Raw genomic sequence first — 17,781 nt, forward strand, 5'->3', positions numbered from 1 at the left:
GACAGGAAAATGGTTCTTATTATAGTGCTTATAAAAACTAGAATTGAAATCATAATATAACAACCAACTTGTGAAGGCAAATCATGCTTGCGTTTCGTATCGACGAATTGTTTGACATCCGTCCACGATTGTTTATTCACGATTTGTTTACTCTTTCGACTTATAGGAAAACTGTAATGTGTTATTAAATTTTAGTCTCTAGCCTAAAGAATTAAGGATGAAAATCAATTGTAGTAATTTTCTTGAATGGTCAAAGGTATCGTTGATGTCTTTTGTATGAGTTTGGAGTGGTCTTGAATATGTTATAACGTATTGTAGACATGCCGCTGCGGCTTTTCCTGAGAGATACCGGGATAAGAAGTTTTGTATATGTTTAACTTGGTTGTAAACTATGTATTTATTTGTGTTACAAATTTCATGTTTATCGGTGTGTCGGTTTTTGCATGAATGAGCATTCTCTTATCATTAGAATTGTCTAAGTCATAGACGACTTATTCTATACTAGCTGTGCTCCGCGGTTTTACCCGCATTGCTCCGCTCCTGTTGGTGTTAGCATGCCTTCCTCGATAAATGGGCTATCTAACACCGAAATAATTTTTCAAATCGGACCAGTAGTTCCTGAGATTAGCGCGTTCAAACAAACAAATAAAGAAACAAACTCTTCAGCTTTATATTATTAGTATAGATTATATAGGTAGGTAAATTCATAATAACAGTCGTAGTTTCTGTTTTAGATTTTATATATTATGTTTACGATTTAAATTATAGAAATAAACTTGAACAAAAGAATATAATATTTTATATTACTATTGACGGTCATAAAGCTTCGATTGAAAACTCCGTACAAAAACATTGAACATTGAGTTATATTTACAATACAATACAATACAAAAAGATTTATTGAGCCAAACAACACAATGATATGCTTATACATTCAAGACACCATTAAAAAAAATACAAAAATAAATAAAAAGATTACAAAATTACAAAAATAAAATATCATGATAACAATCGAAATTACATCAGACATATCAAAATTGCATTGTAGCTACAAAAAGGCCCTGGCTCAGCATAAATGTTGCAGAGGCAAACTCCACAACGCTGGTAATTCTGCCAGATACCCACATGGCTAGTTTGCGCCTCTAAGATAGAAGGAGTATGCAATTAGATAATAATAAGTACATATATTCAATAAATATATAATGAATAAGTTATATAATATATATAGGAGATAATATTTTTGGTCAAGTTTATGGGTAGTTTAGTATGTGTTAATTATGAAATGAATAAGCAAGCAATAAGAAATAACAATATAATAGAATATAATTTTGGATACGTATAATAGGTATTGGGTATTGTTGAAGAATATTAAATTACTAATGTTGGAATTTATGTAAGGAATTTGTGTAAGGAACTACGCTTCGAACGCAAATTATACCTCGTTTATACAATAATTTTGAGGTCAGATATTTTGGATAGCGTGATAATAGTCTTACCTTGTTCTGATCATCCGGTTAGTATTAATTTAATTTAATACAAAAAGAAGGTTACGATGTATTATGTATTTGTTATAATTTAATATAAGAATATATATGCTTATTACATAATTCATTGTCTTTCCTCTTTACTTTTTTTACGATTAAATTTTTCTACCTCGAAAATCAAACACAATTATGAAAAAATATATTTGCGACTTCGAACCTCACAAAACTATAAAATATAATAGACCTATAGAAACAATATAAGGCACATAATTGCATTTATTTATTTATTTATTCATACTTTATTGCTCTGACATAACTTAACTAGGAACTTAATCTAACAAGTGATAACTGCGTTAAAATTTAAAAACAACCAACTTCAAACTTGCACTTGCAAAATTTACAAATACCTACAAACAAAAATGCTCATAAAATAAAAACTACTGGGCCTATCCGAATAAAATTTTTATGGGACCAATTCGACACCATCCTGCATCGAACAAAAAAAGAATCACGTAAATCGGTTCAGAAACCTCGGAGTAATCGGTGTACATACATAAAAAAAAAACATACCGGCCGAATTGATAACCTCCTCCTTTTTTTGAAGTCGGTTAATTATAAATTAAAACAAATGGCGGTCTTATCGCTAAATAGCGATTTCTTCCAGACAACCAGACGTACGGAAGGAAGTTAGTTTGAGGAGAGGAATTGCATTTTTATAATATTAATAACAATATAAGTAACAGAACCAAGTCATCAAGTCATAATATAACTAAAGTTATATCCTAGAAGTGTGAATCCTCGTAATTATGTATGTTTCTTGTCATAGCATCACCACTGACTCAATTTCCTGTTTCAATACATTTTCATTCGCAACCTTGAACGCTATATTGGTTCTGTGTTTATTTTATGACTGTATACACGTTTTCTTCTTAAATGTATATAGATTTAAGAAATAGGTAATATATTTTTATAAGAAACTATGTTTCCGTCCGCGGCTTCACCCCCAAAGTCAAAGAAAAACCCGCATAGTTCCCGTTCCCGTGGGATTTCCGGGATAAAAAGTAGCTTATGTCCATTCTTGAGTATTAAAACCAAATTTCATGAAAATTGGTTCAGTAGTTTAGGCGTGATTGAGTAACAGACTGACAGACAGAGTTACCTACTTTCGCATTTATAATAATTATATGTATTAGTATGGATAAATTAAAATGTATAAGTAAATGTTCCAAATTTTCTAAAATTCCAGCATTTGAATAGTATATTACAATTGTCAATTATTTTTACTTGTTTATTTATTTAATCTAGATAAAAATCGTCATTGGTGATTTACGTACTATTTGTGTAGGTACGTAAGTAGTATATTATTATTAGTCTGTGGTACTATTAAAAGAAAAATCATGGCCAAATCTATCTAAAAGAGTATGTAATTTACGTAGAAAAAATAAATAGGCTCCTTTAAGGACGCTATAACGTATTTTTACAAAAACACGCTGTTTTTCGGTACCAATTTAACTTAAAGCAATTACACGTGAGAACATAGTAATATCTTAATTTAAAGATAATATATTCAGCTCTACGTTCATCTTATAAAAATTGTACGACGTCATACAAAATTGTCGCTGAAATACGTTTTTTCCATCACAATAAACGCATAAAATGCAAAAAAATGGGGTCTAAACCGGTACCATTTTAGGAAAATTAAGAGCCTAATCTATCTTCTTAACTATATCTTATTGAGGGATATATAGTCCTTTATATATGGTGTAATTTTTATGAATCTAAATCAAAATTTTATTTCAATAATGAGCTAAATTAAAAATACTTGTCGATTTCTTCATACATTTTGTTCTCGCGGTTCGTCAGACCGCGCTCAGAAGCGCTCTTGGAAGGACGGGTGTATCGCTCCTCGTGCCAAAAATAAAAACGAAATAAAAAAGATTATTGTGCGTGCACTGTCTTTTTCGTGATTTGAAATATTTGATACTTTATATGAGTAAAGTTCTGTATAAGTTTCATATTCCAATTATTTGTAATTTAAAATTACCTTGCCTGAGATCCTCTTTTTTATGGGTTGTTGAATAGATTGGTGGGGTAAAACAATTCAAGATGGCGTCGACGAAAATTTGGCTTTTTTTCGTGATGGGTGTCATTTTCATAGTTTTTGGGGTAGCTATTACCGAATATGAGGTCAAAACTGAAATCCAAGATGGCGCCGACGAAAATTTTACATCTTTTCGTCATAGGTGTCATTTTCATGGTTTTTGGGGTAGCTATTAACGAATATGAGGTCAAAACTATAATCCAAGATGGCGCCGACAAAAATTTTACATCTTTTCGTCATGGGTGTCATTTTCATGGTTTTTGGGGTAGCTATTAACCAATATGAGGTCAAAACTGAAATCCAAGATGGCGCCGACGAAAATTTTACATCTTTTCGTCATGGGTGTCATTTTCATGGTTTTTGGGGTAGCTATTAACGAATATGAGGTCAAAACTATAATCCAAGATGGCGCCGACGAAAATTTTACATCTTTTCGTCATAGGTGTCATTTTCATGGTTTTTGGGGTAGCTATTAACGAATATGAGGTCAAAACTATAATCCAAGATGGCGCCGACAAAAATTTTACATCTTTTCGTCATGGGTGTCATTTTCATGGTTTTTGGGGTAGCTATTAACCAATATAAGGTCAAAACTGAAATCCAAGATGGCGCCGACGAAAATTTTACATCTTTTCGTCATGGGTGTCATTTTCATGGTTTTTGGGGTAGCTATTAACGAATATGAGGTCAAAACTATAATCCAAGATGGCGCCGACAAAAATTTTACATCTTTTCGTCATGGGTGTCATTTTCATGGTTTTTGGGGTAGCTATTAACCAATTTGAAGTCAAAACTAAAATCCAAGATGGCGCCGACGAAAAATTTGACATCTTTTCATCATGGGTGTCATTTTCATGGTTTTTGGGATAGCTATTAACGAATATGAGGTCAAAACTATAATCCAAGATGACGCTGACGAAAATTTGACATTTTTCGTGATGGGTGTCATTTTCATGGTTTTTTGGGGTAGCTATTAACGAATATGAGGTCAAAACTAAAATCCAAGATGGTCGTCGAATTTCAAGATGGCGTCATGGTAATACTGTCGCGTTATGGAGCAAGGCGGCGATTTTGGTATCTATGAATCTCGCCCAAGAAGTTTCACTCCTGACACGTTTTCTCGGCACACACGTTCTTTTTTATTTTATTCTCTTTGTTTAAATGTTTTAGATAAACTTTTTTTTAAATAAAGTTTAGCGAATATATTTAAAGAATATATTTAAAGTTAATAATATCTGTCAGAATATTAACATTATTGCCACAGAGTTGCGTTTTATATTAAATTTCTAAATATGCATTTCAATGTTCTTTAAAATTGTTTTTTTTTTAAGACTTTCTACAAAACTGTGGTTGTTAACGTTTTTGTTATTTTATTTAAGTTTACTTAAAAGGAGTAAGAAAAATATACCTAATTATCGACGGTTACATTGGGGATTTGGTAATAGCTGTCTCAAAAACTTTGAAAATGACACCCATGCCGAAAAGATGTAAAGTTTCGTCGACACCATCTTCGATTTTAGTTTTGACCTCATGTTGGTTAATAGCTACCCCAAAAACCATGAAAATGACACCAGTGTCGAAAAGATGTAAAATTTTCGTCGGCGCCATCTTGGATTTTAGTTTTGACCTCATATTGGTTAATAGATACCCCAATAACCATGAAAATGACACCCATGACGAAAATATGTAAAATTTTCGTCGGCGCCATCTTGGATTTTAGTTTTGACCTCATATTGGTTAATAGCTACCCCAATAACCATGAAAATGACATCCATGAAGAAAATATATAAAATTTTTGTCGGCGCCATCTTGGATTTTAGTTTTGACCTCATATTCGTTAATAGTTACCCCAATAACCATAAAAATGACACCCATGAAGAAAATATATAAAATTTTTGTCGGCGCCATCTTGGATTTTAGTTTTGACCTCATATTGGTTAATAGCTACCCCAAAAACCATGAAAATGACACCCGTGACGAAATGATGTCAAATTGTCGTCGGCGCCATTTTGGATTTTAGATTTGACCTCATATTGATTAATAGCGACTCCAACTCCTTGAAAATGACACCCATGACGAAAAGATTTCAAATTTTCGTCGGCGCCATCTTGGATTTTAGTTTTGACCTCATATTGGTTAATAGCTACCCCAAAAACCACCCACATTTGCAAATGTGTTTGCTACTTAGGAAAAGTTCAGATTTAAAGATATAGGTAATGTGAATGTGTGGTAACGAATTTAATTTATTTCATTCCGACTGTTTCTCGAAATAACATACATTTACTAAGAATTGCATACAATGCCGGGTTTAATATATTGCCGGTAACATAATATTATGTATGATAATAATTCTTAAAAAAGTATTTTATACATTTCTTAAAAAACTTCGATATTGTATCAATAATACAATTCATATTCAAATTGTTGTAAAATAGTCACACTTTTTTAAGTTGGTTGAATACACTAAAATACTTATAAGGATCGTACCTACTAATAATAGTAGCAAAATGAATTTTTAAAGTTCCCAGTAATCTTCTGGAATCAATTTCAATAAAAATATAAAAATAAATAATAATATCAAGTATGAAGATGGTCTATAAAATGGAATGCGCTATGTTTACGTCTTTTACGTGAGCGTGATGTTCCCGCGAACCACGTGGCGACGTTAGATACCTAAATTTGAGTAACGCAGATTTGTGACAGCGTCCTTAAATTAACTCGCACAAAAACTAAATGATTGGCACTAAAGAAGTCGCGGTCTCTTCTCAGTCCGTATAAACAACTCAAAACGACAATTTAATATTTGCAACGCTCACACACGGCTTCAATACTTCGTTAAACGCGATTATGCTCAGTTAAAAAGAAGAGAAATACCTCATTGTAGCTGCGATCAAAAAAATAAACTTCACAAAAAGCTTTTAAAAATACCACCACGTCACATATCTCGCTAACTAGACGTTTGTATCAACCCGTTCCCGCGCGACCTTGACAGCCTCAGATAAAAAATAAACATGTGATTACAGAAAAAAGGTTTTATCTCATGGTCTTGAGCGACAAAAGGAGGAGTGCAATTCGCCGGTCGGTTAGTGTAAAGTACTGGCTGAACAGTGGTAAAAAAAAAGTGTTAAAAGTAGTTGTGAAGGGGCAGTTGTTGATATACATTACTGATTTTGTTACGCATTCATGTGTATATGAGCCAGGATTTTAAACAATGGGAATTAAAGATGTACGTGAAGTTAGCTATTAACCCGAAAATAATAATCTTTGATGCAATTAAAAAATAATAATGAGTAGGTATGTGATAATATATCATATAAAGAAGAAGAAGAATAGAAATAAGTTTTTGAACCTTAATTAAGTACGTTAAAACTCTACCCATTAGGAAAAATATACCTGAAAAACAATATTTAAAGACGATTAGATCATGAATTTTCTACTTATTTTCACATTGCCCCATTTAATATTTATCTTAATGAAAAACGCAATTTATTACTTAACTATCACAGTTAAGGTAAATTAATACAATAATTGTTGTAATTAATTAAACAATCAATTTATAAACGGATTTAATCTTTTATTAATATGAATAATGAACTTTAAACGCGATTTATGCTTATTATCCCACTGTGTTTGTAAAGAGCTTATGTTTTTCATATTTATTTTTCATTGGGTATACTATGAATAAGTTAGTAAAACAAAACTTGCATATTCATCATTCTTGGCTAAAAGTGTATCAAAATCGCATTGATTGTTTCTGAGTCATGAAAATTTTCGCTCATAAAATTTTACATGCGTTATTTCTTTATTCGAATATCCAACTATATACTCAATGTATGCAGCTGAAACAAATGAAATTCAAATCGTTATAAAATCTTTAATTAGCTCTCGTAGGTAGGACTTTTAGAAATTAGCATACATGAATAATAGTCGTAAAACAATCAATTAATATGACAACACGTTTACAATTTATGATTAGTACGAGTCAATACTCAGAATATTTGTTCCATGCGACATGTTGGTTACAAATTGACTCACTCATTGCAATTCCACTCTCGTTCTTCCGTGGAACGATGAGTGATATGATGAAGAATGATTCGTGATTGTATGAACGGTGAACCATGAATGTTGTAAAAAGTTTTTGCAGACTAAAGGAATCTATGTTAGTTTGAAATATATTTGGAAATTTTTGTAATAGAATTCTGAAGGGGCGGTTATATAAAGTTTTTAAATATCTTGTTTTGTTGAATCCATGGTTGAATCATAAACAAAAATTGGGTTAGAGGCAGATAAACAACACAGAACATCAGTTTTCTGCTCTATCTTTTTTTATAATAGAGTTACATATTTATAACTTCGGTAAAATAATTGGAAAGTTCTTTTTTTCGCAGGACATTTGCGGTATCGTCCATAAAGTATCTATCATACTTGTTTTATTCATTGTTCTAGTATAAAGAAGTCGATGTGATTGTATCATTTTAATTGAAACATAGGGAGTCTTCATGGGACTGTTTCTAATAAATAATCTTATAAAGAATTGGTGTTGTATAAGAAGATCTGGAGGAGCAGTGGTGGCTCAGTGGTGAGACCTCGGACTTCGAATCGATAAGTCCGTGGTTCGAGACCAGGCGAGCGCGCAGGAAATAAATTGATTTTTCAATTTATCTGCGCATGTTGTAACATCACCACTGCTCGAACGGTGAAGGAAAACATCGTGAGGAAACCGACATGTCGAAGAATTAAAAAAAAAAAAAAAAAGTTCGACGACATGTGTCATCCGCCAACCCGCACTTGGCCAGCGTGGTGGATTATGGCCTGTACCCTCATAGGAGGCCCGTGTCCCAGCAGTGGGAACGTATATGGGCTGATGATGATGATGATGAAGAAGATCTAGTAGAACTATCCCGTATAGATATATCTAAACAAGACGCATCTTCACATTCATGCACACTTAGTAATACAGTAAGTTAAAACGCCAGTAGGCGTCATGACTATATATTTATTATCTGTCGACATCTGCATACAATACAGACGGGGGCACAGCTATCACCATTGTGATAGTAACGGACTTTTTATAGCAAGTGTACACGTACAGGTTACAATGTATTGACTATCTGATAAAAGATACAATAGCATTTGAAAGCTATTCTTTATTAGCAAAAAGTTTCGATAACTACTTACTAAGAAACTTTTTTGTTACTGGCCACAAAAAAAAAACAAATAGTTCAATGTATTTGCACATATTGTGATCGGTTATTGCAATTTGATGATATAATATGATGACCGTTATTGTTACTGTTATTATGTCTACTTATTGTTTTAATAGAAACTCGATTGCTGCTATAAAAGGAGGTGATGCATAAGATGCTATCAAACTGTTTATAAATGATTTTTTTTTGTAGACGTAGTAAGTAGGAATGCTACTGCTAAAAAGAAACAAATAATAAGAACGTATATAATATATGTAAGAAAATAACTTTTTGGTAGATTATTTATCGTCTTTTATATATTATGTAATTTTGTATCTCTTGTTGCAGAAACGAGACAAAGATGTGACGAAGTTTTCCCGCCAGAACGAAACCCGCCATCTTGTGTTAGAAAATAAATTTTATTGTAAGTATTTTAATTTTATGGATTAATTCACAGTACACAATGTATTAGGTGTTATGTATTCAGTGCAAAAAACATATCAAATAAAAGCTATTGTTTTAGCTCGCTACTAAAATAATATTTATTTTTTGTTGCTTTTGCACGTATTATAGACATTATAATATAGACATTTAGGGCAAATGGAATATAATTCATTCGGTATTTTTTAATCTGTAAACTATAATATTATTCAATCTTTAGTCTAGTAAATAAAATAAGTTTTCTACGAATAAAAAAATGCATATTTACGACTTTTCTGAGACTGTTTAGCTCCAACATACCGCATTATAATTACATGAATCTAACGTGCTTTATTACTCTGAATTACACTAATTATAATAATTTGCGAGAATGTGCTCAGAGTGCAATTATGTGTACTTGTGAAGTATGAATAGCTCCAATGCTTTCAAGATGAGTTAATGTTGTGAACATAACCTTACATTTTGCGCGGGAATTTTTGACGTTTCTTTTTCGAATTGCCGCGTCATTTGAAAAAGGAATGTTTTCTTTTTTATTGAAAGCGTTGATTGACGATAGATTAAAAATAATTTTTAACTTTTAAGTTAAGTGACGTAAGAGATGGGAAAGTTAAATCTTGCAATATATTAAAATTATGATACATAATATTTGAATATGAATGTGTTTCAAAATTATAGAGGAAGTAATAAATTATGTTAATTCAAATACCCTTTGAAAGATTAGAACTTCGCGTACCGAAATTTAATTACTTAAAATTTAAATATATTTGTAAATGCATGCAGGAGTTACTTACCATACGACTTTTTGTTGAAAATTAATTATTCATGACAATTATTTCTATATTTTTTGCTCGATGATATGGCAACACAATACTTGAACGTATCTCAGGGCTATCTCGATAGCTTGCAACATTGCAACGCATTGAACGTTTAAATGGAAATAAATACAAACATATTTGGACTTTATTGATATCGATTTATGGTTTAAATCTTATTGATAACGTTTAACAAGGTAGGTTAGGCTATCTAAAGATCGGTTCATTATACATGACACTTCAATGCAGCTTTATATTCATGAATCTTGTAAAGAATATATTTATATTTACTCGTTTACACATAGTTTTATATGGGCTCAGTAATAAAAATAAAAATGCTTCGCCATATTTTACTAAAGACTTATTTAACAGTTATAGAGTTCGCTCTACATAATTAGGTATTATTATTTACTGCAACTTATACTTCAAATAATCTTATTGATTTAAAAAGCGTATGTCTAATTTGCAGTGCTTAAAGATTTACTATGAAAACCTACAACTAAATTGGACAATAATAAGTTTCTTATTACCTTATTTACTTCACATTCTCTCGTCTATACTTACTTACACCATACTTAAACAATTTCGCAACCTTTTATTACATCTCTTTGCCTCTTAATTATATAGTGTTCTTTAAATCGTTAGTTGTTGTGGAAAAAATATCCTAGCATAACAAGGTGCTTAAATAGAAGGTATTGACGATGTATCGAACAAAAAAGCTATCGAGTATGTGTGAAAAATGTTAAGTAGATTTTATTTAAATATCTCACTATTTCTCGGGAACAAGATTGTAGTGTGATAAATTGTGTGATTTTTTGTGGAATATATATTATAGTGTTGACTTGGTTGAATACACTTTGTTGATATAAATACAATATTGAGTAAAAAGTGATCGTACAAGGTACATTTACAGAAATATAAAACAAATGCCGATGCACTTTGCATTTAACAGTTATAGTAAATAGGTTGAATGGAAAATTTGTAGGTTTTCATTATCAATAAAGAAATCAATAAATTGCATAAATAAGTAAAATGCGCAGATTTAAAAGTTCTTTAAATATGCTATAATTTTCCCAACAGTACATTCAAAGACTAACGTAACGATAGAATCAGTTACAGTACATAATCTGATAAACTACTACATATTATACATAACTCAAAATAAAAGCATTCTATAAAGGTTCTAGCATGAACACGTGTCAAGCCGTACACAACTTGATCTAAAGTCAAATGGTGCTTTTTCACTAGAGATGTGCGAGGAGGCATAGCGATATATGTTTGTAAAGAACTAATCTTATCGTTTCATATAGTGGAGGCTTCACATTAGTGCCATGAAGCTCCGTGAACAGGCGTGAACGTGATTGTAGACGCGCGTTCGCGTGCGTTAGTTCCTGTTCCCCAATCAGAGTTGGTAGTGTATCCCGTGAGAGAAGGAGCCCCATGCCATAGTTACCATAGTAACTTATAGTAACAGTGATTATGGCAGCAGCTTCTACGTCCATTGCACGGTGGTTTTCACGAACGATTGCGTGCATCCTATGTATGAGGCGTACTGTGGAGACTCATACCGTGAATTCGCGGCGTAAATTCGTGCGTAAATTCACGGCACTAATGTAGAGCCGCCATAAATAGTCTCCCGATAATGCTGATTGACGTAATGTTTTATTTATGTGCATTCTGATGTCACACAATAGTGGTATTTTAATTGGTCGGGTATTCAATGAGTGGAGAGTGAGTCCTCTATTTACTGGACTGTCCATCATGTATGAATGTATATTATGTGTACGTATATTCTTGTTTTGACAAGTAATATAGTTATGATGATATCATATCAATTTAATTGGTATAGTTTATCTATAAATTGAAATATAATTTATATAAAAAAGTGCGATTTAATCATATTCAATTGCGCTACCTAAGTAGAGTTACATCACGTAAAAATCTCAGATATGCGAATGCATTGATAATTAGTATGCATCGTATAATGTAGGTAATATAACAGAATGTCAACTCACGTATATTCCGAAACAGAGACAAAGAAGGACATAACATTTTGTATCGTTTTATTATTATTGTTTGAATTAACAGCTATGACGTTGCAATATGGCGCTCAACAGATCCTATTCTTAGTTGAATAACAAAGTGTGTTATTTTCAACTCATAAGTACTATCAGCACTGCCAATATATTATAATATAATAACAAAGTGTATCAAAGACAGCTTTAGTCCTACAAATCTGACCTAATCCGATACCGGTATATTGTGTAACATACCGGTATGTCACCAGCTCTTAGTCTGTTACTCATAACTGGTTTGGACTAGTTCGATGGTTTGGCGATATGATATCGATAGTGCAATTTTGAAAGGCTTGGAATATGGTTAAGTTAGAGTTATAATTTTGGGATTAATGGCGGCTCCACATAAGTGTCGTGAAGCTCCGTGAAACAGACGCGAACGTGAATGTGGACGGTTTTCACGAGGTTCAACCGCGTTCACGCCTGTTCCCCGATCAGAGTTGGTATTAGTATTATAGTAGATATCATGAATATAATGAAGGTTGAAATTTGCTATATAGGTTAAAAAAAATCTTTTTGGACGCAATCGCATACGTTGGAAAAGCAGCTGTTTTCAAATGTAAAAATTCTTTACTCTATATAGTTCAAGCTTATGAGATATCGACAGATTTCAAAAACATTTAGGGTTGGTTAATTAATAAATACATAATTAATATGTATTTTGCTAGCATGCTGTCATAAAACTCAAACTCAAACATTTATTTATTCAATTAGAGTCTTCTTAAGTACTTTTGAATCGTCATAACATTTTTCAACATTTACCACCAAAAATAATCTCCTTATACATTAAAAAAAGCATGCTGCACTGCACTCATTTTGATTTCCATGAGGGATAAAAACACTCGTCTAACTGTAGAGCCTTGCCATACTGGCGCATCAACACTTAATAAAAGATTACCAAATATATATTTTAGATTAAATAAATATAATAAGCAAGCAAGGAACATGGATGTTCATCTTATCCCCATTTCGCCCACAATAGTCAAGTTTTTCATGTGTCTTATGTAATATTTAACCATTCTAAAAGTAGGACATGGCTGGCGCGAGGTCGCTAGTTCAATACAGGTACAAGCTAGCACTAACATAAAATGTTTTACTGCTTTTGTTAAGGAACGGGATTTAGGCCAAAACAAACTGTAGAGCTAACGAGGTATGGTTGAAATGTTGGATTTTTATAGCGAAAATAACTGTCTGAGATTGAGTTAACTTTTTAATATCTAGTATACCTATATATATTATATTAAATATAATAAAGGAAGGCCTGGAAGAAATCGCTTTTAAGCGATAAGGTCACCTTTTGTACTTTACCTCGAATCTGTACAACTATATATTATATGTTAAATGGTGTGGTACAATAAATGGTTAAATAAATATATATTATGCGAAATATACATAATATAAAGGTATTATACTCATGGAGATTTTCCTTTATCAAAATTATAACGTATTTAATGAAACTTCTTCGAATAAACATATTATATTAAAAATTGTAGACTAGGTATGCTATAATTAATTCCGAACTCGTTCCAAAAATAATCGAATTTTAAATTGGTAACATAACAAACATAAGATTTTATCAATGCACCGGATAAATCTTTGGAATCCCATATCTGCTCTTTAAAACTTGGTTTAAAAAAACAAACTCTTTAAAAAAAACAAAAATATTTTAAAAACAAAAGCGACGAAAAGAATTGCATGACCGACGGCCGACGCACATGTTCAAAAGCAAACAACATACTCCATTGTTACACTAACTTGTATTTAATACGTAATGAAACAATAAACTCGCATACTTATATTATCAATATGTTAAAAGTGAAAGTGGATACAACCAAAAATGTATTGGGGAGGTCGTATTACGTCATATAGTGACATCTATTATCACTCTTATTTTGTACGCAATATGGGTTAAATTCGACTGCGTTTATTCAATGATGGTTTGATTTGTAATTTTTTTGCGAAGGCGCAGTGTTTTATTTACAAAAAGTTGCGTGTTTCGGGTAGGTGGTTTCCTTTTTTATCGATGTATTTAATGGAAGTTGGACGATTTTAATGACCAATTTTTTACATTCGACATCGATACTAAGATCCGGTATATTGATCTCTAGCAATATACCTAACAAAAGTTGTTGGTTAAGCAGCTTTTTTAAGTGCTAGTTTAATGATGGGTGACCGCTTTAAGATGAGCTTAAAGCTGTGAGCTTCCACGATTCATACTACATGAAGTCGACTTCGGTCCTCATATTATCATTGAAGCCATATTGTATCACTGAAGAAGGAAAAAAAAATAGCGAAAATAATTCTCTATTCTTTCCACACAAGAAAGCATGTTGGTTTTTACCTTTTGTCTTTCTATTACGTCGCAACGGGTCGCTATTATTGTATGATTTTTATGCCTATGCATAGTGGTCTAGAGCTTTTTACTGCTATGAAGTATCATTCCCATGGGCATTATCTTTGACCAAGTGAAGGAAGGGTAATAGCTAGTTGGTATATACTAGTATAGTATTGTATTATCTTTGGTAAAGGCATGAACCTTCAGCCGCATTCCGCTGGGGCATTAAGCAATGAATGAGTAGGTGCAATGTCAGCGCCCACTGAACTTCCATTCACATGCAAAGTGCTCATAAATATGTCAGGTGCATGCTGGTGATGCACGAACGGTTACAACTTAGTAACAATTGAGATCATAGTTGGAGAAGAGTCTTCTTGTTACTTCTCTGTGAGAAATGCTTTTGCGGGTACTTAACTTTTGTTACAAGCAGCTCGACCAGCCCCCCAATTTTTTAATTTAATTCTGACAGAAGTTCGTCCGATCTTATCTGAAAAAAATTTATAAGTTTCTAAAACTAATTTTTCAAATGGGTAGAGCAATTTATATTATTAGCCTAGATGTACTAGCCATCTTTGTGTAATTATAAAACCGCAGTACTCAATAAGTTCAGACGTTCGAGTGTGAACTACCTTACATCCACGTACATTTAAGTTTTGAGTTGTGCTAATCGAACCATGGTGGGTTTTATCCTTAAGTAATATAATCAAGTTTATAACATGTAGTACAAACATACACATAATGTATGTTGTTTTAAGACAAATCGTTAGACATGTAACATGGAGATAGAGATATTGGTTAAAGGAAATAGTGTGCAACAAAAAATTTGTACTATTTTCAATATCATACTCTTAATTCAGTAACTTCGTGGACCGAGAAAAATAGCAATTATTCGTGAAGTTAGTTTCAGTCATAAAAACATTGAATTATATTTTCAAATATCTTTTATATAGCAAATAGCAAAGATAATAATAATTTTCAGCGACATTTAGCACTAGACGACATCATATTTCTCATACATCAAAAATAATCAATATAATCTCGATAGTTAATACTAATTTTAGATAGATTGGCATTTTCATGAATAGATAGATTTATAAGATCACCTACGATGTGTCTCTGTATGTCTTTAGTACTATGATGGATGATTAGATTATCGATAAGTATGTACATATGTATGTATGTATGTATGTAATCTTATACATAACTCTTCATAGTTATTTATCACTAAAACTGTGGCACAATCTTAGTCATTAGGAAATAACTGAACCGTTTGGTTAGAAATGAAATTTTCAGTATTTTTGTGTGCAGTGTCGTGTTCTCTTTATTGTTCATTAAATTTTGTTTTGTACTTATTATTCTTCAAACATAACGTAGCGGGTAACAGCGCGTATAAGGGTATGACCGCGAAAAATTGTACCGTTACATTCATGACATAATAACAAACGTTACATACATGACTGAATGTTACTTACATGACCATTATAAAGCTTAGTTCATATAACAGTCATCTTTTCTTCCTAGCATTAAAAAATTAACGTCGACTCGGTGTCTCACACTCACACGACAGGAAAAAATGGAGATAAAGGTAAAACCAATTCATATCATAAAATAATGAATTAAAACAAAAAGATGCATATAAATCAAAATTGTATTGAAAAAAATTGAATTTTTTCCCGCTATTTATTCTTTTCTGCATTTTTCATTTGTAGTTCTTTATATTTCTCGGGATTTTGAACTTGTAACTTCTCTCGATATTTTTTTGCCTTTCGGCATTCGTCAACGCCAACTGTAATTTGATCTTCTCATCTGAAAAAAAAATTAAAAAAACCCGACTGACACTGCAAATTCATAACACGCAGTCGGAGGCTACACGGCTACAAAATATTATCCTCCTTTTAACCGCAGTCGGGTTATAATATATATATAGTTATATAGACAATGATATTCTAGAGATAAATACCAATCCGATGATACCTTGCACATCAAAATCTATCCAGCCGTTTAGATTTGAAAACGTTATCCTTTTTTTATGCGCAGACGGGTAAAATATAAAAAAATATATATAGACAATGATATTTTAGACCAATCCAATGATATCTTGCGCATCAAAATCCGTTCAGCCGTTTAGATTTGAAAATATTTCGCGCAATTTTTTAATAGACATATGTGTTCTAAGCCTAACAATATGTCATGACTGTAACGTAACACATTTCGTTACACATCGTTATAATCATGACAAAAAATGCGTGCGACATAACCTTAAATTAAAATTACTTCTCGATTGTGAATGCTAAGACCCACGAAGTAGTCTGATTCTTTAGTTTTATAGTAAACCTACGTAAAGATTTATAATAATAAGACAGAATATATATACTTACCTCGCAATCGAACACTTTAAAAACACTTTTTTCGAGCGACAAATCTCACATCAACACAAAACATCATTTCTCTCAAAGAAAAAAAAGGCTGCCTTTGTTTTTTAAATGTTGCCAGCATGCCAATAGTGTTGCCACTCAAGAAAATTAGAGAAGGATTCTGATAATTGTTATATTATGGCAGTTAGAGACGTTACATACGTGACGTTACACACGTATAAAAAAAGTGGACAGTTTTTAAAATAATCATAAAAAATCCATTAAGGCCTTGTGCATTAAAAGTTTTTTATGTACATGTTGAATAAGAATCGAATAACTTAAATTTTTCATAAAAATGCGAGGCAGTCATACCATTTCGTAGGGGTTATCAGTTTTTGTCACAAGGGTGTTAGGTGGACAAATATTTTTTGTATGGAAATAAAAGTGAGGCCAGTAAAAAAAATATAAAATAAAATATTTCTGCAAGAGATAAATTGAGTTTTATGAATCTAAAAGAACACAAGCATACCTTTTATTACATATCTAAAAAAGCACTTATTGTCAAAAAATGTTGATGCCATATGAGAAATAAAATGGGAACATTGAAAAAATGACTCATGTACAATTTTTCGCGGTTATACCCATAACTGTGATGGAATTAATGTACGGTCAGCAACAATGTTCATTCTAAGAAGCAAAGTAACGTCCACAAAAATTATGATAAGATATAATACATGTGACATAATGTGTTGGTTTATGTTCTCACGTTTCAGAGTATTTAAATATTTTGTAAAACTGTTGTATGACATTCTTTTGACTATAAACGTTTTTACTGATTGAAATTTAGTTGGAGAGACTCAATTAAAATGGATTTCAATACTTTCATGTATTAAAAGTACTGATAATATTTTAGAAAGCTAGTTACAGATATGTGAGTTTACGTGAGCAAAGCTTCCTTAGATTTTTTTATTTTCATTGTGAGGAAAAGGAAAT

At 31.8% G+C, this 17,781-nt stretch overlaps 1 protein-coding gene across 1 annotated transcript in view; it reads left to right on the forward strand.

Annotated features, from left to right (window-relative positions):
- LOC123705268 overlaps window positions 1-17,781 on the forward strand; it is an 80,895-nt gene that overhangs the window by 43,662 nt on the left and 19,452 nt on the right. The window contains exon 3 of the mRNA XM_045653980.1: window positions 9,120-9,195. The gene's annotated coding sequence lies outside the window, so the exon portion shown is untranslated. The remainder of the gene's footprint in view (window positions 1-9,119; window positions 9,196-17,781) is intronic.

The sequence above is a fragment of the Colias croceus genome, chromosome 2 (assembly GCF_905220415.1).
Source record: "Colias croceus chromosome 2, ilColCroc2.1".
NCBI classification, from domain to species: Eukaryota; Metazoa; Arthropoda; class Insecta; order Lepidoptera; family Pieridae; genus Colias; species Colias croceus.